Below are 13,717 nucleotides of genomic sequence, written 5' to 3'. Positions count from 1 at the left end.
TTTGTCTAAAGTCTAGTTTTTACCCAATTTTTCTTCATTGATTTTTTGTCTTGATGATCCATCTAATACTGAGAATGGGATATTAATGTCCCACACTATTATTGTATTAGAGTCTGATATGGTTTGGTTCTGTGTCCCCACTCAAGTCTCATCTCAAATTGTAATCTGCTTGTGTTGAATGAGGGACTTGTAATTCCCATGTGTGAGGGAGGGAGGTGATTGGGATCATGGGGCAATTTCCTCCATGCTGTTCTTGTGACAGTGAGTGAGTTACATGAGGTTTGATGGTTTTATAAGTGTTTGATAATTCCTCCTTCACATGCTCACACTCTCTCCTGCCATCTTACGAAGAAGGTGCCTACTTTCCCTTCTGCCATGATTGTAAGTTTTCTGAGGCCTTCCCAGCCATGTGGAAATGTGAGTCAATTAAACCTCTTTTCTTTATAAATTACCCTGTTTGGGGCAGTTCTTTATAGCAATGCAAAAACAGACTAATGCAGAGTCTACCTCTCTTTTTAGATCTGATAATATTTGCTTTATTAATCTAGGGGCTCCAGTGTTGGCTAACTATATATTTAGAATAATTATTTCCTCTTGCTAGATTGATCCATTTATCATTATATAATGGCCTTCTTTGTCTTTGTGTATTTATTTTTACTGTTTGGGTATTAACATCTGTTTTATCTGATATAAGTGTAGCTCCTCCTGCTCACTTTTGGTTTACATTTGTGTAAAATACCTTTTCCCATCACTTTCCTTTTAGATTATATGTCTTTACAGGTAAAATGTGTTTCTTGTACACATAATATAATTGGATCATGTAGTTTTTAAATTCATTCAGCAAGTCTGTATCTATTAAGTAAAGAATTTATCCATTTACATTCAAGGTTATTATTGATATATGAGGTTTGTTTCTATCATATTGTTAATTGTTTTCTGGTTGCTTTGTATATTCTTAGTTTCTTTTTTTCTCATTGTTTTTTATTGTGGTTTGCCATTGATCTATAGTGACATCATTTTTATCTGTAGTGATATCATTTGAATTCTTTCTTTTTCTCATTTGTGTGTTTGGTTTACCATTGAATTTTATACTTTTGTGTATTTTGTAATGGTAAATCTTCCCATACTTCCAGGTTTAAGGCTTCCTTGATGATTTCTTGATGATTTCAGTCAAATGGTGATGAATTCTCTTAGCTTTTGCTTGTCTGGGAAAGACTGTATATTTTCCTTCAATTATGCAGGGTAATTTGGCAGGTTATAGTATCTTTGACAGATTTTTTTTCCTTCTTGCCTTTTGAATATATCATCTCATGTTCTCCTGGCCTGTAAGAAGTCTGCTGAGAAGTCCACTATTAGTCTGATGAGGGTTCCTTTACAGGTGACTAGACATGTATCTTACTATTTTTAGAATTCTTTCTTTGTCATTGACATTTAGACATTTGGACTGTAATGTGCCACATAGCACATTTTTGCACTGTATTTGTTTCAAGATTAGTATGCCTCATGTATCTGAATATCTAAGTCCATTGTTAAATTTGGGATGTTTTCTACTATCATATCTTTAAGTAGGTTTTAGAACCCTTTTGCTCTCTCTTCACCTCCTGGAATACTGACAATTTATGCATTTGGTCACTTTATGATGTCCCATATATAATGAAGGCTTACTTAATTCTTTTAAATTTATTTTGTCTGACTTGGTTATTTTAAAATACCTAGCTTCAAGTTCTGAGATTCTTTCTTCTGATTGATGTAGTCTGCTGTTAAAGCTTTCAAATGTATTTTGTTGGTCAATCAATGAATTCTTTAGTTCCAGAATTTCTGTTCAATTATTTTTTATGATACCTCTTTGGTAAATTTCTTATTCATATTGTAAAAGGTTTTTCTGATTTGTTTTTCAGATTTCTCTTGTATCTCACTGAACTTCTTTAATGTCAATAATTTTAATTCTTCTAAGGTTTTGTGAATTTTTCATATTGGAATATGTCTCTGGAGAATTATTGCGTTCCTTTGGAGGCGTCATATTTCCTTGCTTTTTCATGTTTCCCATGTCCTTATGCTGATATCTGTGCATCTGGTATAATAGTAGCTTCTTCCCCTTTTTTGAATTTGCTTTTATAGGGGAGGACTTTTTCCTGAGGACAAATCTATGAAGTTTTTTTGAATAGGGCACTTTGGTTTTCATTTTAGGTACAGGAAGTAGTAGAGTCTTTATATAATTTCTTTGGTTGTAAACAGCATCAGTGATATCTGTAATTTTCTCAGTGGCTTAGGATACAGTTATTAGTGCAGGTTGTATGGTAGGTTTTCTGTGTACTGGGATTTTAAGTAGGTCATGCTTTGGACTCCAGTGGTGGCAGCTGGGACTGCATTTGGCTTTTCTTAGGCCACTGAGTGGTATACACTGGCATGGGTGTCAGTATGTTCAGGTGGGCTGATTCTTGGGCCTCTAAGTAGAATACTAAGATGCTGCTAGTGGCAGCCATGAACTGTGGAGGTGGACAAGTTTTGAGGCCCCTGGACAGCTGGTGTGACATGGCAACAGCCATGGCAGTGGCAGGATGACCCTCTGGATCTCAACCAATGCATGGTGATGCTAGCAGTGGCTATGATGGGCTTGGCAAGCCAGTCTCCAGGCCCAGAGGTGGCATATGTAAGTAGGTGCCTGCTGTTGTGGTAGTGGCCAGGTGGGTAGTCCCAACCTCAAGCCCCTGAGAAGAGTGTTTAGGTACCAATGGTAGTGGACTGGGCTGGGCAATGCCCTGTCTCCAGGAATGTGTGCTCTGACATAGGGTGGGGGACAGTGGCAAAGCTGAACTGGGCTGATTTATCTTTAGGCCCCTCAATTGTGTGTACAGGTGCTGGCTCTGATAAGCAGGAGTGGAGTGATCACCAGGCCATGGACAGAATATTTGCATGCAAGTGTGCGTTCTGTGCTGCTGCCCTGTCACTGCAGGGCCGGGATGGGTGCTGTCTTTAGTGATAGCCCAGGCCAGTGAGTAGGGAGTGGTGCTTGCACCTCAGCTCTGGGTGTGGTAGCCTGTGATTGCTTGTCCTTAAGCTCTGGATTCAGTCAACTCTTCTGTTGTGCCTCAGTCCCAGTGCTGCTGAACTCCAGGAGAGTGCACAGCCTGTTGGGGTGGGGCTCTAGGATTGTACTTCACTGTCACCTCAGTTCTAAAGGCATCTCAGTCCTAAAGGACTCAGTCATACCTTTTCCCTGGGTATGATATTCTGCAGTCATTTACAACTAAGCCCCAGGAGTAGCAATCTATGCTCTTGTTGCACCTCAACCCTGGAGCTGATGGACTCTAAGACAATGTGTAGTCTGTTAGGGGCAGAGCTCTAAAATGGTGCCTTTCTGTAGCTGCATAGGTCTCAGAGAATGTGAGGGACTAAGCATGAGCTTCCTCCCTGGGGCAGCACCATTGTACAAACTCCTGGTATAGTTGCCTATGTTATTTTCATGGCCCATGAGGGTCAAGGGGCTATCCAGTAGCTAGGATTACCTGTGTCCCTAGTGGAATGTGGACCACTGAGTGACTCACTTATCTTTTCCCCATATTGGGAAGTCACTCTCATCTCCCAGCCAATCCCAGTTGAGTAGGCTGCCTCATTTTCTTATCCTTGCTTGCTTTAGGTATTGCCTGTCACATTCTCTTGAATTCTGGTGTTCTCTCTTGGATGATCTATTCAAAGTGTAATTACCTACTCGCTATTTTGGTCCGTCTTAGTGGAGGAAGCAAGTACAAAATGCCTGTAGTCAGCCATCTTGAAGCCTTCCCCTAGCCAATTATTTTTATCTAAGCATAACTCTTAAGGTAGAATAGTGAATTACTATATGTCAATCAGTTTATACTATCTATTAAATTTGACTACTCAGTATTGTTACATATATTAGTATATGATAACGTGTCCTTTTCCTCAGGGAACATGCAGTCTATTTAAATAGAGAAGCAAAAATCATCCCTGAGACAATTAGCAAGCAACCAGGTAGAATTTGGTACCTTATTTACATCAATAACAGCTTGTAGAAAGCTTTTTCTCTATGGATGGAGTGAATCAAATTGTAGAGGAGATAGGCCTTGAGGAAATCCCTCTGGATAAAGGATTTAGATAAGCTGAGGTTATAGTCAGAGGGAATCATAAGTAGGGGAGCCAGATATAATCATACATGCCAGAGATTTATCCCTGAAAGTTTTATGTGACTTAATACTATCCCCTTTTGTTTATTCAATAGCAACTTTCTCCTCCTAGGTGTCTTTATTGTTCTCTGTGGACTACTTTCCCAAATTAAATACTGTGGTAATAATTTGTCATACACCAAAGACATAGCATGGGGAATCCTTGCAAATTGTTGGCACCTACACTCGATAATTGGTTTCTGCTTACTTAAATCTTTTTTATATTGTTTATGATATCTAAATTCATTTTTCTGTTTCTTGCCCCAAACAGTGACACAGTGATAGAATAAACTGAAGCTGTTACTTGGCACCTGGAATTTTTAAAAATGAGTGTGTGTGTATGTGTTTCAAATCCTATTAGATGTATACAGTAACTCTACTGTTATTCCTGGAAAAATATCTTTGCTTTGATGAATCTATGAGATTTCTAATATAACAACATTCTTAGCTATTAAGACCCCTACTTAGAAATTTGTTAGAAAGTTTTTCTTTATTCATGTACAAATTATATGCAGCACTGGCAAGATGCATATAATACCCTGCCCAGGTCACTAGCAAGGATATTGCACCATAAGAACTTTCTAAGGATGGCAGCAAGTAATTGACAAACTTTACATGCTTCATATTCAAAACCACATGTCATGAGAATGGTCAGGCATGTGCCTGTCTATCTCTTTCCCTGATCATTTCATCTTCCTTTTAAGCAGTAATATTTGAATTCTTTATTTCTGAAAGATCTTTTATATTTAATTTGTCTGTGTAAATTCACTTAGTATGAAATTGAATGCCAAACCAGAACTTCTGAGCATGTACTTTTACTGATATTTTTCTTTCATTAATTTTTTTGAGGAAATGACAATTGGTAAGGTCTCAGATGCATCATAACTGCAAACAGTATATCACAGTACCTCATTATTTCTAAGAAAGCACCTCATTTGGGAGGTGGCAGTGATTTCAAAATTAATGGTGCCTGAGGTACTTGTGATCTTTAATATAAAGCTATACTCCCTTGGGCTCAGTTTTGAATTGGTTTTTCAAGTGTCCCTTGGGCTTTATGTCTGATCCTCTTTCAGAATATATCCTTGGTGTCAGGGAAGCTGTCGTGTTATCTTTTCTGGATTGTGGTTTCTGTGAAAATGACACAGTGTTTGTGGATGTTAGAGTTTGATGAATAAATTCCTTTATAAGGATGACCACTTTTGAAACTTTTGAAATAGACTATGCTAAAATAAATAATAATCTGGGATACTGGAATATCAAATAATAGAACAATATAGTGATTACCTCCTAAAAGTGAGGCTAGATAAATTGTATACATTGCATGTATAAATATACAAGAGGTTTGATGAAAAAAGCTCAGGCATTAAACCTATCTCCACCGAAGATTGCAGTCTACTGTGAATTGGTAGTAATTATAATTATCTCACCCTTGTCTGTATAGATTAGTCCCACCCAAAATGAAACTTGATAATGAATTCCTTTGATATCCAAGGTTCTTTTAGACTACCTATATACAGATTCATTTAGGTGGCATGTACAGGGAATGGGCATGATTCTTAACTTAATCCAAGTCAGACAAAATAGAAGCTTATATATGTTTCAGAAGAATTGTTTCTAATCTGATGTAGTGTTGTCAGATTTCTCATTACACATAATATTGGTATCATGTGCTTGTCTGAGAGGTTCTGTGCTCATTTTTTACAGTACAGTTGCCCTCTTTCCACATTAGATAGATTTTATAAAGAAAATGAAACATTTTTAAGGGATTATTTAATTTATGAACTAGTAACTAAAGCAGGTTGTGAAAATTTCTTGATTAGGAAGGAAAGATCTATCTATGGGTAACATGCCTCCACGTAGAAAGGTTTTTCAAATATATAAATGAACAATAAAATATTATGATACAATTATAAAGCATCACAGTTGTAACCAGACGAGATAATGATTAATCATGGTGCTCTGTGCACAAGAAAAGCAAACTGACATTTACTTACAGTTGAGCCTTGAACAAGGTGCGTTTGAACTGCCGGTGTCCACTTCTTTAAGCAGGTTCCTGATCCTGTTCCTTCTGACAGGATGACACCTCCCAACAGGGGTCCCCAGCCATCTCCTACAGATGCATTCATGCTGGCAATAGGTCAGTGACCCACTGGGATGCAGCTTCCAGAGGAAGGGGCAGGCTGCCATCTTTGTTGTTTCTCAGCCTTCACTGGTAATACCTCCTGGTATGGGAAGAACTGAGGAAACTAGAGTCTGGAGGGGACTCCCAGAAAACCACAGCAGTACTACAGAAGAGTAGCCAGACTGTTAAAAGTAAAGCAAACAAAAATCAACAACAACCACCCACAAAAACCCCATCCAAAGGTCAGCAGCTTCAAAGATTAAAGGTAGATAAGTTGTCAAAGATTTATAAAGAATCAATGCAAAACACTGAAAACTCAAAAAGCCAGAGTGACCCTTTTTCTCTAAATGACCAAAACATCTCTTCAACAAGGGCACAAAATAGGGCTAACGCTGAGATGGCTGAAATGACAGAAGTAGCCTTCACAATGTGAATAATAACAAACTTCACTGAGCTATACGAGCATGTTGTAACCCAATGCAAAGAAGTTAAAAATCATGATAAAACAATACAGGAGCTGACAGCCAAAATTGCCGGTTTAGAGAGGAACATAACTGATATGTTAGTACTGAAAAATATGCTACAAGAACTTCACAACACAATCACAAGTATTAATAGCAGAATAGACCAAACAAATGTTAGAACTTGAAGACTGGCTTTCTGAATTAAGACAGGTAAACAAAAATAGAGAAAAAAAAATGAAAAGGAATGAACAAAATCTCTGAGAAATGTGGGATTATATAAAGAGACCAAACCTATGACTGATTGGGGTACCTGAAAGAGATGGGGAGAATGGAATCAAGTTGGAAAACATAATTTAGGATATCATCCAGGAAAACTTGCCCAACCTAGCAAGGCAAGCCAACATTCAAATTCAGGAAATACAGAGATCCCCAGTAAGATATACTCCATGAGAAGATCATCTCCAAAGACACATACCATCAGATTCTCCAAGGTCAAAATGAAAGAAAAAAAGTGAAGGACAGCCAGAGAGAAAGGCCAGGTTGCCTACAAAGGGAAGCCCATCAGACTAACAGTGGACCTCTCAGCAGAAATCCTACAAAGTTGTGAAGAAAAGGAACACTTTTAGCCTGTTGGTGGGAGTGTAAATTATTTCAACCATTGTGGAAGACAGTGTGGCAATTCCTCAAAGATCTAGAGGTAGAAATACCATTTGACCCAACACTCCTGTTACTGGGTATATACCCAAAGGAATAAAAATGATTCTATTATGAAGATATATGGCAGCACTATTTACAATAGCAAAGACATGAAATCAACCTAAATGCCTACCAATGATAGACTGGATAAAGAAAATGTAGTACACATCCATGATGGAATACTATGCAGCCATAAAAAGGAACAAGATCATGTCCTTTGCAGGGACATGAAGCTGGAAGCCATTATCCTTAGCAAAGTAATGCAGGAACAGAAAACCAAATATTGCATGTTCTCACTTATAAGTGGGAACAGAATGATGAGAACAGATGAACACATGGAGGGGGAAAAACCCACCCTGGAGCCTGTCAGAGGGTGGGGGGTTGGAGGAGGGACAGGATCTGGAAGAACTGCTAATGAGTCCTGTGCTTAATACCTAGATGATGGGATGATTTGTGCAGTAAACCACCATGACACACATTTACCTATGTAGCAACCCTGCACATCCTGCACACGTACCCCTGAACTTAAAAGTTGAAAATAAATAAAAATAATAAAGTATGAAAATAAGAAAAGCAAATTGACACTTACGTACAGTTGAGCCTTGAGCAACGTGGGTTTGAACTTCATGAGTTCACTTATATGTGGATTTTCTTCTACCCCTGCCGTCACTGAGACAACAAGACTAACACCTACTTCTTCTCAGCCTACTCAATGTGACGATGAGTAAGATGACGAATTTTATGTTGATCCACTTCTACTTAATTAATACTACATATATTTTCTCTTCCTTATGACTTTCTTAAAAACATTTTCTTTTCTCTAGTTTGCTTCATTGTAAGAATACAGTATATATACGTATTAGATACAAAATCTGTGTTAATCAACTGTTTATTTTATCAGTTCAGCTTTAGTCAACAGTAGGCTATTAGTAGTTACATTTTGGGAGGAGGCCAATATTATATATGGATTTTTGACTGTAGTAAGGTGGTCAGTGCCACTATCCTCTGCATTTTTAAGAGTTAACTGTATTGTGATTTGAGAAACACTGAATGATCTACCACTTCAAAATCAATTCTTCCATTGACCAAGAATAGTTCCCCAAATTCTCACAATGGCAATATTGTACTTAGTCTATGGAGTGTCAGCATTAACATGTAAACATATTATCTAAAGTAAGATATTCTCTCATCAATAACATGCATTGTCACATTAGCATTTAAGTGTTTATCAAGCAGAGTTAATTATTGCCATATAGGGAGTAATTCCTGAGGAAAATGTGACCTGGGACAAGGATATTTTGGAATAAAAGAGACATATAAATCATAGATTATTTCTAGGGTAGACAGGTTCAAGAAGAGCCATCCCTATTGGGATCAACTAAGGGATGAGAAGGAGGGTACATTTGGCTGTAAGGTCCAAAGATGCAAAAAGGGAAAGAAGGTGAGCAGTGTCAAAGACTGGCTTTTCCCTACATCCAGTCCTCTCTTTATACAATTCCTGAGGAAACATGATAATCCATACATGTAATGGTTCTCTCTAAACTCTTTATAGATTTGGAACTAGCTACTGGACCAAAGATTGTCATCAAAATGTGAATCACATATTGCTATGCATTGGCTGAATCTTTTGAAGCAATTTTCATAGAATGACAGAAATTTAGAACTGCTAGGGCCCTTAGAGATCATCTATTCCCATGGTTTTCAAATTGTTTTTCCCAGAACCCTGTGACTCTGAAAAAATTTCTTGGGGGCTCTATAAGGGGAAAGAGAAGGAATAACAGGGATAACACCAGATCCTCTACCTATAGTTCATGTAGAGCAGATATACTTCATCTGTTTACTATGTCTTTAAATGAGTTTTTCTTTTTAAAGTGGATTCCCTTGGTTTAAAAAAACGGTTTAAAAAACCACCAGTCTATTCTAATTTCTTCATTTAACAGAGGAAGAGTTTAAAGTAGAGTCAAACCTTCCTACTTCAGAATCCTATGGAAAGGCTTGTCTCACTTAAATTGGAATTTTAAAATGCTGTTTAAGTATAGCCTGTTAAAGATTGAGGTAAATGGGTGCTAATAAGCAGAATGAAGTAATTTAATGAGAAAAATTAAAATTCAGACTAACTCTACATAAAATAATGAACCCAATAAATGGAAGTTTCTATTAGTGTGTAGGAACTAATTGCAGGACCCAGTTGAAAGCATATTGAAGGTATTGTTAATTTATTGAGTTTTGGTTTGTAAAATCGACTGATTTGAGACTTGAATTATTCTTATAAATGACCCCTTGGGGCCGGGTGCAGTGGTTCAAGCCTGTAATCTCAGCATTTTGGGAGGCCGAGGTGGGAGGATCCGCTGAGGTCAGGAATTTGAGACCAGCTGACCAACATGGTGAACCCCATTTCTACTAAAAATACAAAAGTATCTGGGCATGGTAGTGGGCGCCTGTAATCCCAACTACTTGGGAGGCCGAGGCAGAAGAATCGTTTGAACCTGGGAGGCGAAGGTTGTGGTGGGCCGAGATTGTGCTGTTGCACTCCAGCCTGGGTGACAGATTGAGACTGTCTCAAAAAAAAAAAAAAAAAAAAAATTAAAAAAAAATTTTAAAAAAATGAGACCTTGACAAGACAATTTACAAAGGAAAGCAGCATCTGCAAAGTTGTGCTTCATTAGGATTTTAATATGACATCTAAATTACCAAAATTTTTCTAACAGTGGCCACAGGTATGTCTTCACTGTGTCTCGTGAATACCCAACACATTGATACCCCTGTGATTTCCTCATGACTTCATTCCATCTTAGCCTACCACTACTCTCTTCTTTGCTTTTCTGAATCTTACCCATTCTTCAAGATTCTATTAAAGTTCCATCTCCTCTAGGAAGTCTTCTCTGACCACCTCAGCCCTCACTAATCTTGCCTTTCTCTCAGTAATTAAAGGACTTCTGGCCAGGCATGGTGGCTCATGCCTGTAATCCCAGCACTTTGGGAGGCCAAGGTGGGTGGATCCAGGAAGTCAAGAGATCAAGACCATCCTGGCCAACATGGTGAAACCCTGTCTTTACTAAAAAGAAAAAAAAAAAATTAACTGGGCATGGTGGTGGTGGTGCATACCTGTAGTCCCAGCTACTCAGTAGGGTGAGACAGGAGAATCGCTTGAACCCAGGGGCGGAGGTTGCAGTGAGCCGAGATCGTGCCTCTGCATTCCAGCCTGTGTGGCTGATCGAGACTCCATCTCAAAAAATAAATACATAAATAAATAAATAAAGCACTTCCTCTTCATGGTTGTCATTTTGCACAGCACATACTGCCTTATATTCTTCTTTTTTGGTGTTGGTATATGTTTGTCCTGATTACCTTTCAGTGCTCCCACCACATAATGTACTTTTTTTAAAGTAGAGGCTATATTAAATCCTTTTTGATCCCATCTTCCTTAATGATAGCTTGTTTATAGTAAGTGATTAGTAAATTTTTGTTGGTTGACTGTTATCACTTCCTTTAAATAGTCTTAGAGAACTTATATTTAAGCATGCATCCCCATAAAATAAGGAATTGTACATTTTTAGTTCTCAGATTCCTGTTATTGTGTTTTTTGGATTCTAAGATAATATGATTTAGTAAACAGTATTCATGAGATTCAGCAGGAAATTCTGTAGGAACACAGGATTACTTTTCTAGTGCCTCGGTACTGTCTAAAATGCCCCTCAGCTTATTGTGAAGTTGTTCTGCTTCTGTCTTCTGAGTAATAAAAAAGGAAATGTTATAATTAACTGTAAGAAAATATGTTATTCGAAAGGAAGCAATTTTTAAAGTGTATTTATATCCATCTCTGGAAATATTTTGAGCCCAATTTGACCAGAAGATTATTACAGTAATCCAGCAAGACCCTTTGTTCTAAGTAGTAATGGGTATTCTTAACAAATTTTCACTTTATATATATATATATTTTTTTGAGACGGAGTCTTGCTCTGTCGCCCAGGCTGGAGTGCAGTGGCCGGATCTCGGCTCACTGCAAGCTCCGCCTCCCGGGTTTACGCCATTCTCCTGTCTCAGCCTCCCGAGTAGCTGGGACTACAGGCGCCCGCCATCTCGCCCAGTTAGTTTTTTGTGCTTTTTAGTAGAGACAGGGTTTCACCGTGTAGGCCAGGATGGTCTCGATCTCCTGACCTCGTGTTCCACCCGTCTCGGCCTCCCAAAGTGCTGGGATTACAGGCTTGAGCCACCGCGCCCGGCCGACTGCATATTTTTTTGAAGTAAGCCCAGGAGTCAGTAAGGGACCACAATGGGAATTTCCATGGAGTTAGGAGAGCAGTGATTGGAGAAAAATAAAGCTACTCAGTTCAAAATGCTTAGTAAATCAATTACACACAGAGGACTTACTATGTGTAATTGACTTTATGTGTGTCATATTTAATCTTTATTGTCAACCTGGTTTTACAAACACACCAAAAAATACTCCGAGACTTAGAGAGATTAAGTAGTGTGGTGTTCTATCTCACATAGGTAACAAGTGGCAGAGGTAAGATTGAAACCCAGGCAGTATTATTTAGAACCATTATACTCAGTAGAGCAGTGGAATAGGAATTAAGCATTCCACTGCTAATAATACATTTAATCCTGGACTAGTCACTTATGTTTTTGTTGATTAGTTTTCGTATCTTTTGTGTATGGAGAGTAAAATTTGCCTTATTACACTGGATGCATGTGGAAATAGAATGAGATGACAAATGGAAAATAATTTGATAAGTAAAGCTTATTATATTGTCATCTGTGTATGTATAGTATCCCATTATGAAGCAAAATGGGGAGACCAGATGTTTCAGAAAATGGGGAGGTTTACTATCTTCTTTTAACCTGTTCCTCAACTTCCACTCCCATCCTTGAAAGTTTATCTAATAAATTTTTTTCTTTCCTTTTGAGTTTACATCAGCCAGCTGAAAATAGTAAATGACATAGAATGTGACTGCTGGGATGCATTATGAACCTAACAGCCCTATTCCTTTTGGGACTTTCTAAAGAGTGGCTATCTTTGAGCTCTCATTTTTTAATATGTCCCCAAGTTTCTATTTCCCTTTGTATGCAGCTAATAGGGCCATAATTTGTCCATACTTATTTACTATTAGTGATCTGTTCTCTCTCAATAAGGGGTTGCTTGGGATTTGCAAGTGATTCATTCATTGGGCCAACTCAACAATTAAGGATGGAGAAGATAGAGATTTCTTGTATGTGCCCATTTTTTTCTTAATTTTAGTCTGAGGGAATACTCTTCAGTGTGTCCAGGTCTTCTAGTTTAACAGTAGAAGGAACTCTGTGATAAAGGCAATCTGATACTATAGTGGAGCTGTTGAAATTTCACCTAATTGAGACAATTTTTTCAAGGAACACTCAATTAGGTTTGCCTACTGAGGGCTCAGGTAGACACTCTAGTCCTTATTAGCACTGATCCTCTTCCTTATAATATGGGTCACTAATCACCAAGTGGCTATCTCAGAGCAAACCTATCCCTCCTTCTAAAATAACTCACACGACATGTTCCAACGTTGGCAGGCCAGGGTGTCATTGTTGTCTATAAAAGGACAATACATTCTGAGGAATAGTATGGGATGAACAACTCTAATTAATAAGCTGGAATAAATTAACTGCATTTATTTTGTAATGTCAAACCTTGTTTTTATATTGATTTCCTCCCTCCTTTTAACTAGGTTTTTCCTGTGGTGTGATTTAGTTAAGCTCTAGTTCTCTACATTTTTTTTTTCCTGGTAAGATTGCTTATAGTTGGTATAAATCCAAATCCAAAGTTTACTGGTTCTGGAATTCATTCATTCACTATAATCAGCATTATTTTTTGCTTTCATCTTGGAGTCATTTTAATTCTCTCTGGATTATATTATCTGAAATTTTTATTAGTGAATATCTGTTGGTCATGAATCCTTTTGTTTGTCTGAAAATGTCTTTAACTTGCCCATATTCTTAAGATTATTTTACAATCTTAATTGTAATAATATACCTCTAACAGTTATTTTACCTGAACAATTTTTAGATATCTTTGCACTATTTTCTAGCTATCATTGGTAGTGTTGTATAGTCCACCATCCATCTACTTTTTATTTGTGTGTGTGTGTGTACATTGTCTTTTATTTCTCGCAGCTTGTAGTGTTTTTTTCATTGTCTTTGTTATTCTGCAGTTTCACTGTGATAAGTCTTGGAGTGGATTTATTTTATTTTTTATCTTGATGAAATATTCTTGTATCTGAAGATTAATT

The sequence above is a fragment of the Trachypithecus francoisi genome, unplaced genomic scaffold, assembly GCF_009764315.1.
Source record: "Trachypithecus francoisi isolate TF-2019V2 unplaced genomic scaffold, Tfra_2.0 Lachesis_group6, whole genome shotgun sequence".
In the NCBI taxonomy this organism is placed as follows: Eukaryota; Metazoa; Chordata; class Mammalia; order Primates; family Cercopithecidae; genus Trachypithecus; species Trachypithecus francoisi.
Note: the sequence above shows the minus strand (reverse complement) of the source record.